The 17,087-nt window shown below is 37.2% G+C and overlaps 1 pseudogene; it reads right to left on the reverse strand.

Annotated features, from left to right (window-relative positions):
- LOC107711136 (uncharacterized) overlaps positions 1–15,904 on the reverse strand; it is a 20,239-nt pseudogene extending 4,335 nt beyond the window's left edge.
- Between the last annotated feature and the right edge of the window lie 1,183 nt (positions 15,905–17,087).

A 17,087-nucleotide genomic window follows, 5' to 3' on the forward strand; every position in this document is an offset into this window, starting at 1 on the left:
ACTGTTCTTTTTATTTTGTATAAGTGGTTGCAAATTTGTTTTTTTCTGCATTCTGTTCTTGGAAAATATCTGTTAAAATGTTGTTAAATAATGAATTTTTTTTTTTGTTAACTTAAGGTCTTTGGACCTTGCATTTGACTATGTATAGTTAATTGTTAATAACTTTGAAACATATCTATTGTAGCATAACTAAAGTTGTTTAATGTTACACTTACTTAGTAACTACATGTAACAAGAGGGTAACAAGGGATCACTTTAAATTACAGCCCGCAGATGTTACACTTACACAGTAACTACATATAACAAGGGTGTATGTTTGCATAGTTGTTAAGAAAAATGTTGTAGTACATTTTATTCTACTTGCCTCAAACCACATACGGAAGCTCAAGTGCACCAACAGTCGCACTTGAGGCCCCGCGTCAGCTAAGGACGGCCCTGCCTACGAGTAGGTACTGTGGAGGTACTCTATATTTACAAATAGGTACGCTGTAAATTCTGTTTAATTACGCGGTACATTGCGGGCTGTAATCTAAAGCGTTACACATTATTGTTTCCCTTTCTTGTTTTGATACGTGTTTCCTTTGTTTTATGTTTCGTTTTGTTATCTAAATAAATGTTTTTGCATGATATCTTGGATTCACGTGTCCTTCTGTAACGGGTGCGTTAGGGCCCGCTTAGTAGGGGAAATTAATGTTACCTTGGAAGACTTAAGGAGGAAAGCATCTTGGTCCCCCACCCCAGTGCTTTGAGTCTCAATGTGTATGTTATGTATACGTGTTATCTTACACTGCTGTATAATATACTAAAGGGACTAGAGAGTGTGGCTTCAGGTAAGTTTGCAAATGCTTGTATTAAAGGTGTCATATGATGCCATTTCTATTTTTCCTTTTCTTTAGTGTGTTTTGTAGCTATTTGTGCATGTATAAGATCTGCAGTAACAAAGCTCAAAGTCTCCCACAAAAGGATTTATTCTATCTAAAAGAGAAGGCTGATCCAGACCGGGCTAAAACGCCTCATTCAAACACGCCCACACATCTCTACGTCACGATGTGGAAATATTTGCGTAGTGCTGCCCAAATGTTCATGCAAAGAAAGAAGGTGTGGTTTCAGGAACCGCAGTAGTGTTGATGCAGCAGTAGAGTAGCCTACAAGGCTGACTGTGCAAAGGCTATTTCTAAAAACAATGGGTCAATTCTGACTTTGCTATGACAATCTGGCACTTATTCTGAATCAGCTACTGTAAGTATGTTTTCTTAATTGTGTAAGTATTTACTATTGACTGTTCAAATGCGGAGTTCTGCACTGTGTATAGTATCACGTCGTGTGTGTGTGCGTGAGACAGAGAGACAGGGTCACATCACAGTGGAGTCAGCTTTCTTAATCGCGGTTTGTGTACTGCAAATACATACGAGCATCATCACTGTGTCTGTCACGCGACTCTGTTCCCCTTTCGGGCTTGAAGAGGGACTTTGTAGAAAACGACATGTTTGAGAGGCGGGGCATAGAGGAACTACAATAATGTACAGTATTTGAAATATACTGTGTTTTTTGAACATTAAAGCATGTCAACATATTCTGTTACACCAAATACACAAAATAATGATCTTTAAAATAGCATCATATGACCCCTTTAATTCGGTGGCTGCCTGAAGTGTAAATATGTGAGGCAATTTAACAGTAACAATTCACATTCCCACTCCCCGGTACCTAACAGAGCAAGGGAGACACCCCTACTCCAAGGTAAGTTCAACAATAATAATACTCTTAAGATTTACTTTAACATTTAATCAGATTTATTTTTCTCTTTTTTAGGATGTCTGTTTTTTCTTCTGCAGTGTTTCAGCAGGATAAAGAAGATCAGAACAAGACATGAAAAAAAAAAAAAACAAAAAAAACAGTCCCACTTTATATTAAGTGGCCTTAACTACTATGTACTTACATTTAAATGAATCATTTGATACAATGCACTTATAGTGTACATACATGTTTTTACATTGTACTTATGTTTTTAAAAATACCTATATGTAGTTACATCTGTTATTAATTTCTGTAATTACATTTATAATTACACTGTTGACCCATCCCTTACACCTTAACCCACCCTTAAACCTACCCATACCATCAAACCTGTCCCTAACCACTAAGTACAATGTACTTATTTTTTGATGTAAGTACATAGTAGTTAAGGCCACCTAATATAAAGTGTGACCAAAAAAACTAATAAAACAGTGTTCCTCAAATAAAGTTGTCACTATAATCTTTACTCGTAGTGCACCACCAATTGTTTAACCATCAAACCTGTGTATAACACCTCTGGAATAACAATCAGTTCACAAATGATTCACTTCAAATAAACTCAGAAATAACTCTTGACTCATATCACAACACAGGCCGGAGACAAGAGGTAAGTGAACACACAGATATGTTTATTGACAGACGTGATTGATGGATGAGTAGTGGTTGAGAACAGGTGAGCAGAAACACTATAGACAGTTCTGTGGTTCTTAGCTGAGATCGCTGATGCTGGGTCTTCTGCAGGTTTGACTGGATATGGCTGGAGCTGAGGAGAACAGGATTGAAGGTGTATCTGGTGTATCTATAGGTAAGCACATGCAGGTAAGTAGGGAGAGTCAGGCTAGTTCAGGTATGTGAACGGTAGACCGGGCGATGAGTGTCTTGAGTGGAGTGTGCTTATGAAAGTGACGTGACGTGACATGTGGCCAAGTATGGTGACCCATACTGGTGACCCATACTTGGAATTAGTGCTCTGCATTTAACCCATCCAAAGTGCACACACACAGCAGTGAACACACACACACCGTGAACACACACCCGGAGCCCATTTATGCTGCAGCGCCCGGGGAGCAGTTGGGGGTTCGGTGCCTTGCTCAAGGGCACCTCAGTCGTGGTATTGAAGGTGGGAGAGAGCGCTGTACATTCACTCCCCCCACCTACAATCCCTGCCGGTACGAGACTCGAACCCGCAACCTTTGGGTTACGAGTCCAACTCTCTAACCATTAGGCCACAACTTCCCCAAGGAGTGAAGCTCACTTCCTGAAGGAGTGAGAAGCTCACTTCCTGAAGGAGTGCTGATTGCAGGCTGCAGGTGCGGGTGATCAGTAATCGGGTGATTGTGATCTGGTGAGAGTCGTGACTGGTGACTGTGGTGACTGAGGTGGTTGTGACTGCGTGGAATCCCTGACAACTCAATTCAAATGAACTCTGAAATGACTCTTGTGATTCAACAGATGATTCAATTTTCACACCAAACCCAGTTCAATTACCTAGTTCAAGTTCTCAATTCAGTTCAGTCTATATCAGTAAAGAGTTAATGTGTGTATATGTGCAGTGAACGTTTGTACCAGTCTGTAGCAACGATGAAATTGAAGAAATGACTTGCGATGACTGGCGATGACTTGGACAAAAGTCCCTTAAAAAATACCTCTGTTACACTTATTTATGTTGCGTTCCCCTTTCTGGCTAATTTAAATAGGGGTTTGTAACAGTAATGAAGCATGAAGGGGGCAAATATCACCCTTAAATGGATAAGTTGATTTCTGTAAGATAAGCTTTTCAAAACTTTACGAACAAACACTTCAGTTCAGTCAGTGTGTTGTCAGGCCTCAGAGAGTCATTTATTTTAAAAAATTAGGTGTTATACAGATTGACATCCATGTCTCTTATTAAAATCAATATGAAAATAAAATGTGCCTTATTTAATTTCTTAGCTATTCCAAAGAAAATACAAACTGTATGTAACAGCGATTGTGTACATTCCAGTTAATTCCTGATGGATCAAATTAAGTTCTTCCCTACACGTTTTCTTGTTGAATATCCCGTTTCACTGGGAAGTCAAATGTGTTGAGATGCTGGTTCATGTTGACTTTGACAAATGAGAGATGCCAAAATGAGTCACTCCCAAAACGTGACTTTTACAGTAAGCAAGCATTCAGCCTGAACATGTGAAAGAGATACTGAGAGATTCCAGGATGAAGCTGAAGTTTTCACACCATCACAAGTTCACAACAGATTAATATCAGATTGAAGTTGTAACTGTTAAATACACACAAAACAACAAAGCAGTTTAATGACATTTGTAAGCATTTTAATTTATATGAAATGTTAATTATTATGTAATGTTTAATACATTTATTAGTAAACATTAACAAGCACATTCATATTTCACATTTCTAGATATGTGAATATATATATATGAACTAATGATCCGTAAAGCATTACATAATGTTTGTTAATGATTTATTAATGAAAGTTATTATAAAGTGTTACCAAGCATTTACGTGAACAGGTATGTATGTTTTTTTTCTCTTTATGTTTATTGTTTTTTATTAACTACCTACCATAACCTTTCAACTATTTAAAAACAAATTTGACTAGAAAAGACAAAACAAAAAAATAATGTCTTTGTCAGTGAGGAAAGATGTGTATTTGTAGAGTAAAATATAAACAGTAGAAGACTTTATTCAATTATAGATTAAATTTAACTGGTTTGTATTACAGCAATTTTCACAATAAATGCTGTTTCAAATCAGCTTTAGTAAGCATCCTACAAACCCAAAGGATGACAAGCTACACATTATTAATGATAATAATGACCAGTTTGGTATTTCACTGAATATAATGAATTTAGCGTAATAAACCAGACATACATTTACCTCTCATCCTGCAGCATTTGAAGATCAGCACGACTGTCACTAGCAGATATGGACAAACTGCCAGTACAGAACTAAGTGTGTGGAGGACAGAGATCTGAGATTCTGAATGAGACACTGAAAAAAAGACACACAAGCACTTTATCAAGCGCTCTATCTGAACAAGAGCATATGAAGAAATAAACCGGCTCACAGTTTCATTGACTTTCACCTCTAACTGAGATCCAGCTCTTGGGTGACTCTCCTCTCTCTGGGTGTTTGCAGTAGTAGAAACCCTCATGTGACTTTGAGACAGTAGAGATGATCATCTCTGTAGTTTGATTCTGGATGAGTGATCCATCTTTATAGAAATCAGCTCTGAGGTTTGGTAGGCTTGTATATGGATATAAACAGCGCAGAGTCAGAGTATCTCCTTTAGTCACAGGATGAACAGGACTCTACAGAATCACACCAATTACAGAAACAGAGGAAACATACGTCGATTCCCTTGGCAGGTCTTAAAATTTTGAAAACAAAACCTCAGATGAACAACAACACGACATATTGCACTGTGTCATTATTTATTTAACAAAAATAAAGCAGAGATGGAAAAGCCACGTGTGACAAAGTTAGGACACCCTTACTGTTAACATAGGAATTAAGAGGGTAAGTAGCAGTCAGGCACTGCTAATCAAATACCTTTGATTAACTGATCATCAGCAAGTGTGAGCACCTCTATAAAAGCAGAAGTTTTGGCAGTTTGCTGCTCTGGAGCCTTCAGGTGTGTGTTAACACTATGCCAAGGAGGTAAGACAGACATCAGCAATGATTAAAGAAGCAATTCTTGATGCCATCAATCTGGGAAGAGTAATGTGCCATTTCCAAACAATTTGAAATCCATCATTCCACAGTGAGGAAGGTTATTCAGAAGTGGAAGACATTCAAAACAGACACCAATCTACCCAGGAGTGGATGTCCCAGGAAATTCACCCCAAGATCAGACTGTGTAACGCTCAGAGAAATGGCAGACAACCCAAGAACTTCACTGCAGACTCCGCAGGCCTCAGTTAACATGTCAAATCATAAAGTTCATGACAGTACAACTAGAAAAATATGGGACAAGTATGGCATGTATGGAAGAGTTTCCAGAAGAATGCCTCTTCTATCTATAAAGAACATGGCAGCACGGTTTAGGTTTGCAAAGTTGCATCTGAACAAACCATGAGACTTCTAGAACAATGTCCTTTGAACAGATGAGACCAAAGTGGAGATGTTTTGCCATAATGCACAGCGCCACGTTTGGTGAAAACCTAAAGAGCATATCAGCACAAACACCTCATACCAAAAGTCACACATGCTGATGGAGGGCTGATGATTTTGGGCTTGTTTTGTAGCCACAGGACCTGGTCACCTCACAGTCATTGAGTCAACCATGAACTCCTCTGTATACCAAAGTATTCTAGAGTCAAATGTGAGGCCATCCGTTCGACAGCTAAAGACTGGGTGATGCAACAGGACAATGATCCCAAGCAAACCAGCAAATCTACAACAGAACGGCTGAAAATAAGAGAATCAAGGTGTTGCAAAAGCCCAGTCCAGTCAAGTCCAGACCTCATCCTGACTCAAATGCTGTGAGAGCTGTGCATAAACAAACACCCACAAACCTCAATAAACTGGAGCAACGTTGTAAAGAAGAGTGGGCCAATATTCCTTCAGAACGATGTGAGAGACTGACAAAGTCATACAGAAAATTATTACTTCAAGTTATTGCTGCTAAAAGTGGATCTGCAGGCAACTGAATCAAAGTGTGTCCTAACTTTGTCACACATGGCTTTTCCATTTTGGCTGAATTTTTGTTAATTAATAACATGGTGTGATATGTCATGTGATGTTGTTCATTTTCCAAATTTTAGGATCTGCCAAGGAACAGGTAATTTTTTATTATGTCCTGATACAGAAAACCATGGAATTCATTAGGGTGTCCTAACTTTTTCACATGACTGTATATGTCAAAAAGATGATGAAACTCACCTGATACTGTCAGTGTAACTGCATCACTGATGTTTGATGTTCGTGATACTTCAGTCTCTCTTCCATAACAGGAGTATTTACCTGCGTCAGACATTCTGACAAACCCAAATGTGTGTTCCTGTAGTTCACTGAAAACACTGACTGAACCGTCTTTATACCAGCTGTACTGCCAGCTAGTGATTGCTTCACCATCAATGTCACATCTGTTATAGTCGAAGACGTCAATATGCAATCACTGGGAATTTTTCAACAGAAGATCTTGTCTCTCACTGTTTTGATTTTGAAATCAATGGGAATGTAAGAAATATATATGATTTTTTTTTCATGTCACAGATCAGAACTGTCACATAAAAAACTTTTCTTGTTAAAAGGGTGCATTTATAATCACTATCAAATGTATGTAATTTCTCAACTCTCAGTTGGTTTGTAACAGTTACCGTAGAATCGCTCATATGTGATGAAATATATATATCAAAAAATGTTTTATGTTTTTTTTCTTCAAATTCACTCACTTTCAGTCTGTCCAGAGTGGATGTTTTAAATCAGCACTAAAAACAATTAAAACAAAACAAAAAAAAAACAAAAAGAGGAAAATTCATTACAATTTGAACATGTAGCTGATCAACTGTGTATTTTAAGTCATCTTATAATTTGTGTAGAGCTAATGGCATCGGTATGAGTAGAGATGATGATCTGGTTAAATATAAATAAATAAATACATTTTGATCTGTCTAGACAGGGTTTCAGTCGAAATAAAACAACGATAATTATAAATATTAACACATATTAAGATATTGTGTATATTGGTGACTATATATGTGTCCAGATAAACATTAAAATATCTGACTGATATTTTACAGATTTGGTCATAGCAGAGAAATCTGTTCAAGAAATCTGTTCAAGGCAACAGTCTGATCACAAGCAGAAGAATAAAGGCAACTCTCACTAATTGTGTAGTGAGTAATTGTGAACTAACTGTGCACTAACTGCACAATTACTCTCTCAAACTCATCTTTCTCTCATACATCAGGAACTAGACCTGGATTTGAAACTCAGAGAGCAGCAAGAAAAGAAAAGAAAAATCCAGAAACACTAAATAACTTGATCCTTTTTTATAATATAATAGCAATTAACATATTAAAATGCATGGAATACATAGAGAGAATAATACTCACAGAGCACAAGAGGAAGTTGACTGAGCTCCATACTGACTGAATGATGACAGACAGGTAAAGACATAGACTGTGTTAAAGCCTCAAGACTTCCTGAAACCTGCAGTCAGATCTTTAGAAAGATCAGGACAGATTAAAAACATACAATTGTACCTCATGTGTTACAGGAAATCATGTAGATAATCTTGTAGCATGTTTTCAGAAAATGTGACACTGATTAACATGCAAGTTTTCTACAGGGATGTTGTAGCAGGATTGAAGGATTCTTTGTAGTTTTGTTTCAAGAGCAACCATACATTTGTTTTACTTTCTTTTACAGTATATTCATTCATTCATTCATTAATGAGAAAGACTCCTGCAGACATCTTTGTAATTTATATTGATATATAAATATTTATATGCTATATTTATTATGTTCTAAAATTTGGGGAGTTAAAATCTTGCACCTGTTGTTTTATCAGCTTGAAAGACAACAGCTGAGTGGAAAAGAGACACAAAGTAACTAAACCCCTGAAAATAATCATCATGCCTCAGCCTCTGAGCCTCAAGAATAACCTGATTTCATCAGACTATTTTACAAAAAAAATCAATGAAGGGAGAAACTGGTCATTTGAGAGATTTCTGTAATTGACTCTGCGAATGGTCAATGCTACTAGTTATTTTCAGGGTTTAACAATGTAACCGCTATTTCATCACTAGTGTTTGTGAAAATATTTAGAAAGATTTTGATCTTTTAACATCAGTACGGTGTATTCAGTAACATCTAGCTGTTGTGAGATGCTAGAACATGTTTAATTTCAGGAACTATTCAAAAGCTGAGATTCTCTTTGAGGATGTAACTATAGGCGTAGTTGAATTCAAAGTTATGCAGAGGAAATACAGCATTGAACAGTTTTCTTCACTTTGTTAAGTTCAGTGCTCAGTGACTGGACTCCTGAGGCTGGAATAGATTTTGAAGAATTGAGACGGGTAGCACTTGCACTAGGTATATATGCAAATATTTTTCATTGCTTACATCTACGTATGTTAATCTATGAAAGAGAAAATAATATTTGGTTTCTCTTAAATGTCAGCTGGCAAACAGCACAACAGCTAACATCTACACTGACTTCCATTATGCATGACTTTGGAGCAGGTTGGCAGCAGAGTGGTTTTCTCACTAAGAGGTGAGACTGAAGGATGAGCCCTTGCTGACCGGGCAGCTGCAGTTGCCGCCGCATGAACATCAGAAATCTTCACTGCTCAGTCATGTCATCTGCGCATTGAAACACCTCACTCACAGCTCACAGATAAAGCCAAGATCCAAAATCTGTGGATTTGATTGGATTAAAATTTTTAGATGGATAATACACTCCGAACCTTTCTTTGTTATCTGGTCACACAGAGTTTGTCAGATACTTAGGTGCTTTTAAAATGTGTTCATGTTTAAATATATGGCTGGAGGGATTTCAGAAAAGGCGGAAGAAGTTAACGGATACATGATGTCAAAAACACAATTTGGCAACCCTATTCTATTTTGTGGGGGAAAACCTGCTCCCTCGGGGCTGTTTTGTGAATTTTAATGTCTCTTTAAAAGAAATGTGAGGGTTATTGGGATGTTTTGGATGTAGTTGACAAATTTTCACAATCAAATGGCACTGCTGTCTTTATGGCTAAAAACTGGTTTGAGACATCATTCCCTGATGGGAAATGTCAGACACTATTGATTTATTGTAATAAAGACAAACAGTATGAATATTACAGCAAAACTACAGTTAAGTATAATTGTGAACAATTGTTCTAATTTCTACAATAAAGCAACAAGCAAGCTACAACAGAAGCCAAAACCTGACCAATTAATTGCTTTCCACTTTTTTCTTTTCTTTTCTTTCAGTTGTTGTAAAAAATTAGACTCACATAGAGGTGTTTATAATCAATTAAATATTTTAGAGCTTAAAATAGCCAGAAAATCCAACATTCACTATATACTTTTATAACACAACTTTTTCTGACTTAGAACATTTCCATTATTTTTCCAGAATTGAAAATCACAATTTTAAAATTCCCTGATGTTACCATGTGTAATGTGGTGTTTTGGGTTGTGTTTCTTGTTCATGTTTTCATGTCTTTTATTTTGGAGTTTAATCATGGTCCCTGTTTGTGTCATGCTTCCCTTGCCCTCATGTATTCATGCCATTGGTTCTCTTGTTCATTGTATCATGTTCTGATTGGTTGTCTTAGTCATGTGTCTTGTTTCCCATTGGTTTGTTCATGTCATGTGACCATAATCAGCTCTCTTCTTTTCAGAGATTAGCATGCATAGCTATTGAAGCACATGAAGGATTGCGTCACTAATATTTAGTACTGATAAATCTATTGCTATCAATTGCTCAGTATCACAAAAATGATAAAGCACTGATGATCCTGCTCATTCTCCAGCACTTCTCAACCTAAACTCATCAGCATCCTGGGATTGAAAGTTTCTTCTCCATGCACTTATTTAACCTGAGCATATGTCACAGCACTAGATCCAGTACCTGAGAATATAGAAATGAATTTAAAATGCTACAACTTTAATTTTTTCACATTTCGTTTTATTCTTAGATTGTCAATGATGCTTGTAGATGCAGTTTTCAGTGGCACTTTGTGAATTGTGACTGATGTTTTTACTTTACACCAGGTTCAGTTTAGAGTAAACAGTGTCAGAACCTTCACTGGTTTTCCCTAAAAGATGCCAACAGTAACATTAATATCACACAGTGCTTACTGTGTGTTCAACAGTGATATGAAATACATCAATATTTTTATAATATCTCTACAGCTTCTACAGAGATAATAAAATAATTTATTTTTACCAAATTACCTCGAAATCAACATACTGCAATGACCTTTAGGATCAGGTGAATTTCACAGTGAACAGCCACAAACAGGTGTTTAGAAAAATACTGTGGTGGTTTTTGTTGCTGTTTACTGATGTAGGAGAAATTTAAATAAAAGGGGCTTTTTACCCCAGAGGTCTTTAGCGCTGCTGATCATAAAACCATTGTTTCAGTTTACCTTTGTTTTCTTTATTTTTCTTCTGTTTCTCTGTAGATTTGAGTTCAATCTCATCATAGGTGACGTCAGTAGGTCCGCTTACACTATCTACAGTGAACAACAAAGAAAGGAATAAGACATTTGTTTTAAATGACACAGTGAAATGAAAAACAAAGATGGATTTGAGTATTTAGAAAAGAACTACTGCCTTATTAAATGATCAACATTACATAAGTAATTTCTGTAACATCATTAGTTACCTGTGCTGAAGTCTTTATTAATTGTTGCATCAACAGAGTCATAAATATGAGCAGTTCCTGTAATAAATTGATGCATGGATTAATTCCCAATAATAATAAACTGTAACACTTTACGGTAAGGGTACATGAATTACCATGAATTCATGCATAAATTAATGTGTGAACTATGCATTACTTTATGCATTAATATCTCATGAATTATCAGGAACTAACATGAGTTCAAAGTATTTCATTAATGACTCCATGCACGAAATAATGCTTTTTTGAATCATGTACCATACACATAGCTTTATCCACAATGGATAGTAAAGCCCTTGTTTTTTTGTAAACAAAGAAAACATCATGATCATGCGTAATAAATCATAAATCATGATGATGTACTCACCTTACTTAATGTCTTAATTAAGGTGTTGTTCATCCATGAAGTCATGAATGAAATACTTTGAACTCATGTTAGTTAGTGATAATTCATGAGATATTAATGCATGAAGTAATTCATAATTCACACATTAATGTATGCATGAATTCATAGTAATTCATGTACCCTTACTGTAAAGTGTTACCTAATAAACCTTTTGTCATGCATCTTATTAATTTAAGAAAAAAAAATATATATATATTGTTTCCATATTGACACTGACTTAAGAAGATAAAGCACTCAGCTAAATATTTATTGTGCTATTAACATTCTAAATTACATATGATATATTTTGTTATGCATTACTGATAATTAAATAAAACCAAATTACATCTTATTGAAATATAAATGTCAGTTACACAAATATCATATTACACTTTATAAATTATTTAGTCAGATCTGTCTTGTCAGTTGAAAGTTATTTCTAAGTGTCTTCAATCACAGCTTGTAAAGATTTATGGGTGTTTACTTTTGGTTAACAGGTAAAGACTGACCAGACAGCAGTGTGTTGTTTCCCGCTTCACTCTGGTTCTGCTCTGATGTTTGACTGCTGTTCTGCTGTTGACAGACTCTAGAGGGAGACTGAGATCTTACACCTAGTCAAACACACAATGATTATGTAAAAGTTTTAAAATCGACTTTTAATCTCCTTCATGCATACATGTGTAATGTTGTGAATTGAAGTTGTAACCTGCTGTCGATGAGTCTAGTCTGTTTGTGCCTCGTTAAATCTGTTCATGCCTAGTCAAGTCTGTTCATGCCTCGTCAAGTCAAGTCTGTGTATCTTGTTTGGATTATGTTTGGATTTTGGATTTCACCTTGTTTGAATAAAACTGCACTTGGGTTCTCACTACGCTCGCCTTCAGTGGACTGATTCGTTACAACATGTTTGAGAGTGACAGAGTGTTTAGTGGCATGCTTTTATTTATCACATTATGGATTTGTTAAAAACAGTAATTTGCTTCACTGTCTGCTGTCTTAATAGGTTGCATCCTACTGTAACTCAAATGGAATCAAATAATTGTCTAATTTAGAGCACTTTACATACACAGTAAATATGTGCATGATACACATATCGGAGAAGATGGAGGACTCAACTCTACATGACAGTTGATTTAAATATTGGTGGCATGAATTTTTTTTCAATACGTTTTAGCCTAAGCCCCCAGCCTGTCCAGATGAAAACTGCCCAGAAAGCTTCTAAAACCAGACAACATACCAGCTTTAACAGGTTTGGAGACCAGACAACCAGCATAATGCTGTTGTAGGATGGCAGCTCACAAGGTTTAGAAACAAAGTTAGTGTCTGCAAATGTGTCATTGAATTTTAATATGGCAGATGATGAACCTTTGTTGTTTCTGTAGCGCCACAGCAGGACCAAGAAGACGATGATCAAAAATGTGAAAATCAGTCCTGCAGTCACTCCAATTATCATGGGATTGAGATCATCAGAACTTGATGTTCTGGAGGAAGCTGAGATACATAGATTTTACATTTAGATGAGTGCTGTAAATGATACAGAAACATTTGAATAGTATTTATTGATGTACAGCATCACCTCTGACTGAGATCCAGCTCTTGGGTGACTCTCCTCTCTCTGGGTGTTTGCAGTAGTAGAAACCCTCATGTGACTTTGAGAGAGTAGAGATGATCATCTCTGTAGTTTGATTCTGGATGATTGATCCATCTTTATAGAAATTAGCTCTGAGGTTTGGTGGGGTTGAATGTTCATATAAACAGTGCAGAGTCAGAGTATCTCCTTCAGTCACAGGATGAACAGGACTCTCAAGAATCACACCAGCTACAGAAAAAGAGGAAATGTGTGCTGATTGTAAATAGTATATGGCAACTATATGGTAACAAATATTTAATAATAATAATAATAATAATAATAATAATAATAATTTCCTTTTTGTGATCCCCAGCGTGATGAACAATCAAACAGCCCCACTCTGTCTGTGTATCTTCTCACTCTCCATCTATCAGAGTTGCTCTGGTCCTTACAGCTCAGAGAGAGAGAGACTGATGTGAAGTGTTGAGTTCTGCTGGGACTGACGATCAGAAAGACTGGAGGAGAAACACCTGAGAAGACAGTTTCAGTTACAATTTGGAAATCAAGACAGTTTTATTGATATAACACTTTACACAATGTACACTGTTTCAAAACAAAATAACATATTTGTAACATATTTGTAATTATGCCATCAGCAAGCAAGCCGAAGACAACTGAGACAACTTCATGAAGTGTTAGTACTTGAAGAAAAAACCTTTGGAGAAACCATTATTATTTAATTATTTGATTTAATCCACCATTATCTCAATTCTAATTAAGTACAAATTAATTGCATTCAGTTGTGTTGTGGGCAATAAAACAGTCCAGTACATTATTGTTAAACTAATTTTTCACTGAAATAATGAAAATGTCTGTGTGTGCCCGAGTTGCAGCTGACCCCTGCCTCCACCGTTGATTTAACCCCTGCTAGTAGAGAAAGCATCTTTCTCCATTGACACAATTCAATAGCAGCCTTGTGATTCAGTTTGAACTCACCAGTGACCCATGTAAGGCCTCAGCCTGCTCGGGGCCCACCAGCATGGGTGTAAACCCGTTGAAACGAGGCGGAGGAGAACCAAACTGGATTCTGTAGCCCTTCTCTACAGTATGCAGGACCCACTGAGACACATTTGGCAGTAGTAACGGCGGACCGGCAGGGGACAACCGAGCCTGCTGCTCTAGAGACCTCCGCGGAGGTGGCGATAGGAAGACTAGACCAGAGCCTGCTCGGGGCAGGACCCAATGAAGCACACTTGGCAGGGGCTCCCACACCGCCAGGTGACCTCCTAAGGGAACCAGTCTCGCGAGACAGGCCTCTGGTGCGCCTAGAGCAGCTAGCTCGGCGCCCTGAAGCGGCTAACCGAAAGGGGACGACCGTACTAGCTGCTCTAGAGACCTCCGTGGAGGTTGCAAGCCTCTTAGTACCGCTACGTTTCCGGGCGGTAACTGAGAGAAGCGCTCGCCGGAGACCGCTGCGCCCTGGAACACCGGCAGGGTTGGCATACCGGCAGGGTTCCATAATTGTTAAAATACACGGACGTTAACGTCTCGCTGGACGAACCGTTGATAAAGTGTAAACTATCAAATTTTAAATCAGTTCTAATCAGGTTGACATCGAATCTTCAGATTCGATTCCTCTCAAAACCTGAGCTAAAATAATAATAATTAATTCCCTTATAAAATTTTACATGATCTTACACCCATATTAACTGTGTGTTGCTGTTCCATGTGTCATAGACTGGTTTTCCTCTCTTTGCTCTGCACACATAAACTCCTGTGCGATTTAGAGCAGCAGAACTGACCGTGTAGTTTCCTCCAGCTCCACTGCTGCTGTCTGAGAGTCTTATAATGATGACTTCTGTAGTCTGTATAAAGTGAAAGTGTAGAGTTACCTCAAGAAAATAGGAGTTATATTTACATGAGACTTTTAAATTACCTTTGTTGGTATAATCAGCATTCAGACAAGTTTATCTGTTTGCTTTTTATTCTCTATAATATTTTTTTGATGAAACCAGTTCATTCAGATGTTACCACATGAAGCACATTATATCTTACCTGATGAAACAGTTACACACAAGCTGAATGTCCAGCCTGAAGAGGAGCCTTTAACCTCACAGATCAGAGTCACTGGATCTCCTTCAGTCAACCACTTCTGTGGAGAAACACTTAAAACTGTGGGTTTATCTGAAATAGAGACATCGCTCATTAACCACGTGTAAACGTGTGTATATATGAAGAAAAGATGAAACTCACCTGATACTGTCAGTGTAACTGCATCACTGATGTTTGATGTTCGTGATCCTCCTCTCTCTGCTCCATAACAGGAGTAATTACCTGCGTCAGACATTCTGACAAACCAAAATGTGTGCTCCTGTAGTTCACTAAAAACACTGACTGAACCGTCTTTATACCAGCTGTACTGCCAGCTAGTGACTGCTTCACCATCAATGTCACATCTGAGAGTGACTGTCTCTTCTCTGAATACATGTTGATCAGGTTTAATGCTCACTTTGGGCTTTGGGCTTTCTGTACAATGACAACAATTCACAATGAAAATAATGTGCTGTTTTTACTATATGATCAGTTTCTTGATTTTAAAACACACATGCTAAATCCGGTTAGGCTGAAGTGTTGTTCTCTAGCTGTTATAGTCACTTATTCAGTGTCTTGTGAATTATTTTCATTGTGTTCTCTGAGCAGATCATTATTTGATGAAAATACTTGCCGTATATTGTCACTGTTACTGGTTCACTGTAATTTGTGTAAAGTCCACTTCTTCGTGCTCTGCACCTGTACTCTCCTCCATCAGAGACTTTCACTGAATCGATTGTTTTATTTGCAGCTTCAGTAGATTCAGTGTTTGAGTCTTTACTCCAGATAAACTCCCATTCATCCCATGACTGATCCACCTCACATCTCAGAGTAACTGAGTCTCCAGTGGACAATGAACTCTGTGGCTCAACAGTCAGAGTTGGTTTGAGAAAATCTGGAAATATAAAATCAATGAGAGTGTGAGTTGTGAAACCTTTTCTATAGAAGATTGAATTGAATTCAAGTTTATTTGTATAGCGCTTTTCACAATACAAATAGTTGCAAAGCAGCTTTACTGAAAATTAAGTTTCTACAATATATTTAGTAGTAGCTTGTCAGTGGTGACTATGTCAAATTGATGTACATATGGCAGAAATGTATGGTAAAATTCAGTTAATGACAATCAAACAGACGATTAACACTATTAACAGCAATAATTATATGTTGCAATCAAACTTGTAGCAAAATTTGGTAGAAGGTCTTGTCTTCTCACTGATAGTGCTTCTTGATTTCACAGTCAGTGAATGAAATACAGTTGTAATCTGCGATTACAGTGTCATCGTTCAGCACAAAGATTTAAAGGACAACAAAGAGCAGAGAGCTCCCAAGGTTGGGTTTATATTCACAACTTTTAGTTTAGTAGCCCAGAGCCAAACAAGCCCCAGCTATAACAGAAATCAAAGAGACAAACCATTTACCAAAGTGTTGTGCAAGCACAGCATTCACAGCATTTATTCAAAATGGCAAAGAGGCAGACAGTGGAAAAACTGGCATAATTTCTGACCAATAGGTGCAATAGGTGGCAAACAAGGAACCAATAAGGCCTACAAAGTTTATTTCAATACAGGTACAGGTGCATCTCAATAAATTAGAATGTCGTGGAAAAGTTCATTTATTTCAGTAATTCAACTCAAATTGTGAAACTCGTGTATTAAATAAATTCAATGCACACAGACTGAAGTAGTTTAAGTCTTTGGTTCTTTTAATTGTGATGATTTTGGCTCACATTTAACAAAAACCCACCAACTCACTATCTCAACAAATTAGAATACTCCATAAGACCAATAAAAAAAACATTTTTAGCCTTCTGGAAAGTATGTTCATTTACTGTACATGTACTCAATAACTTGGTAGGGTCTCCTTCTGCTTTAATTACTGCCTCAATTCGGCATGGCATG

The sequence above is a fragment of the Sinocyclocheilus rhinocerous genome, unplaced genomic scaffold, assembly GCF_001515625.1.
Source record: "Sinocyclocheilus rhinocerous isolate Xijiao unplaced genomic scaffold, SAMN03320098_v1.1 scaffold115, whole genome shotgun sequence".
NCBI lineage: Eukaryota > Metazoa > Chordata > Actinopteri > Cypriniformes > Cyprinidae > Sinocyclocheilus > Sinocyclocheilus rhinocerous.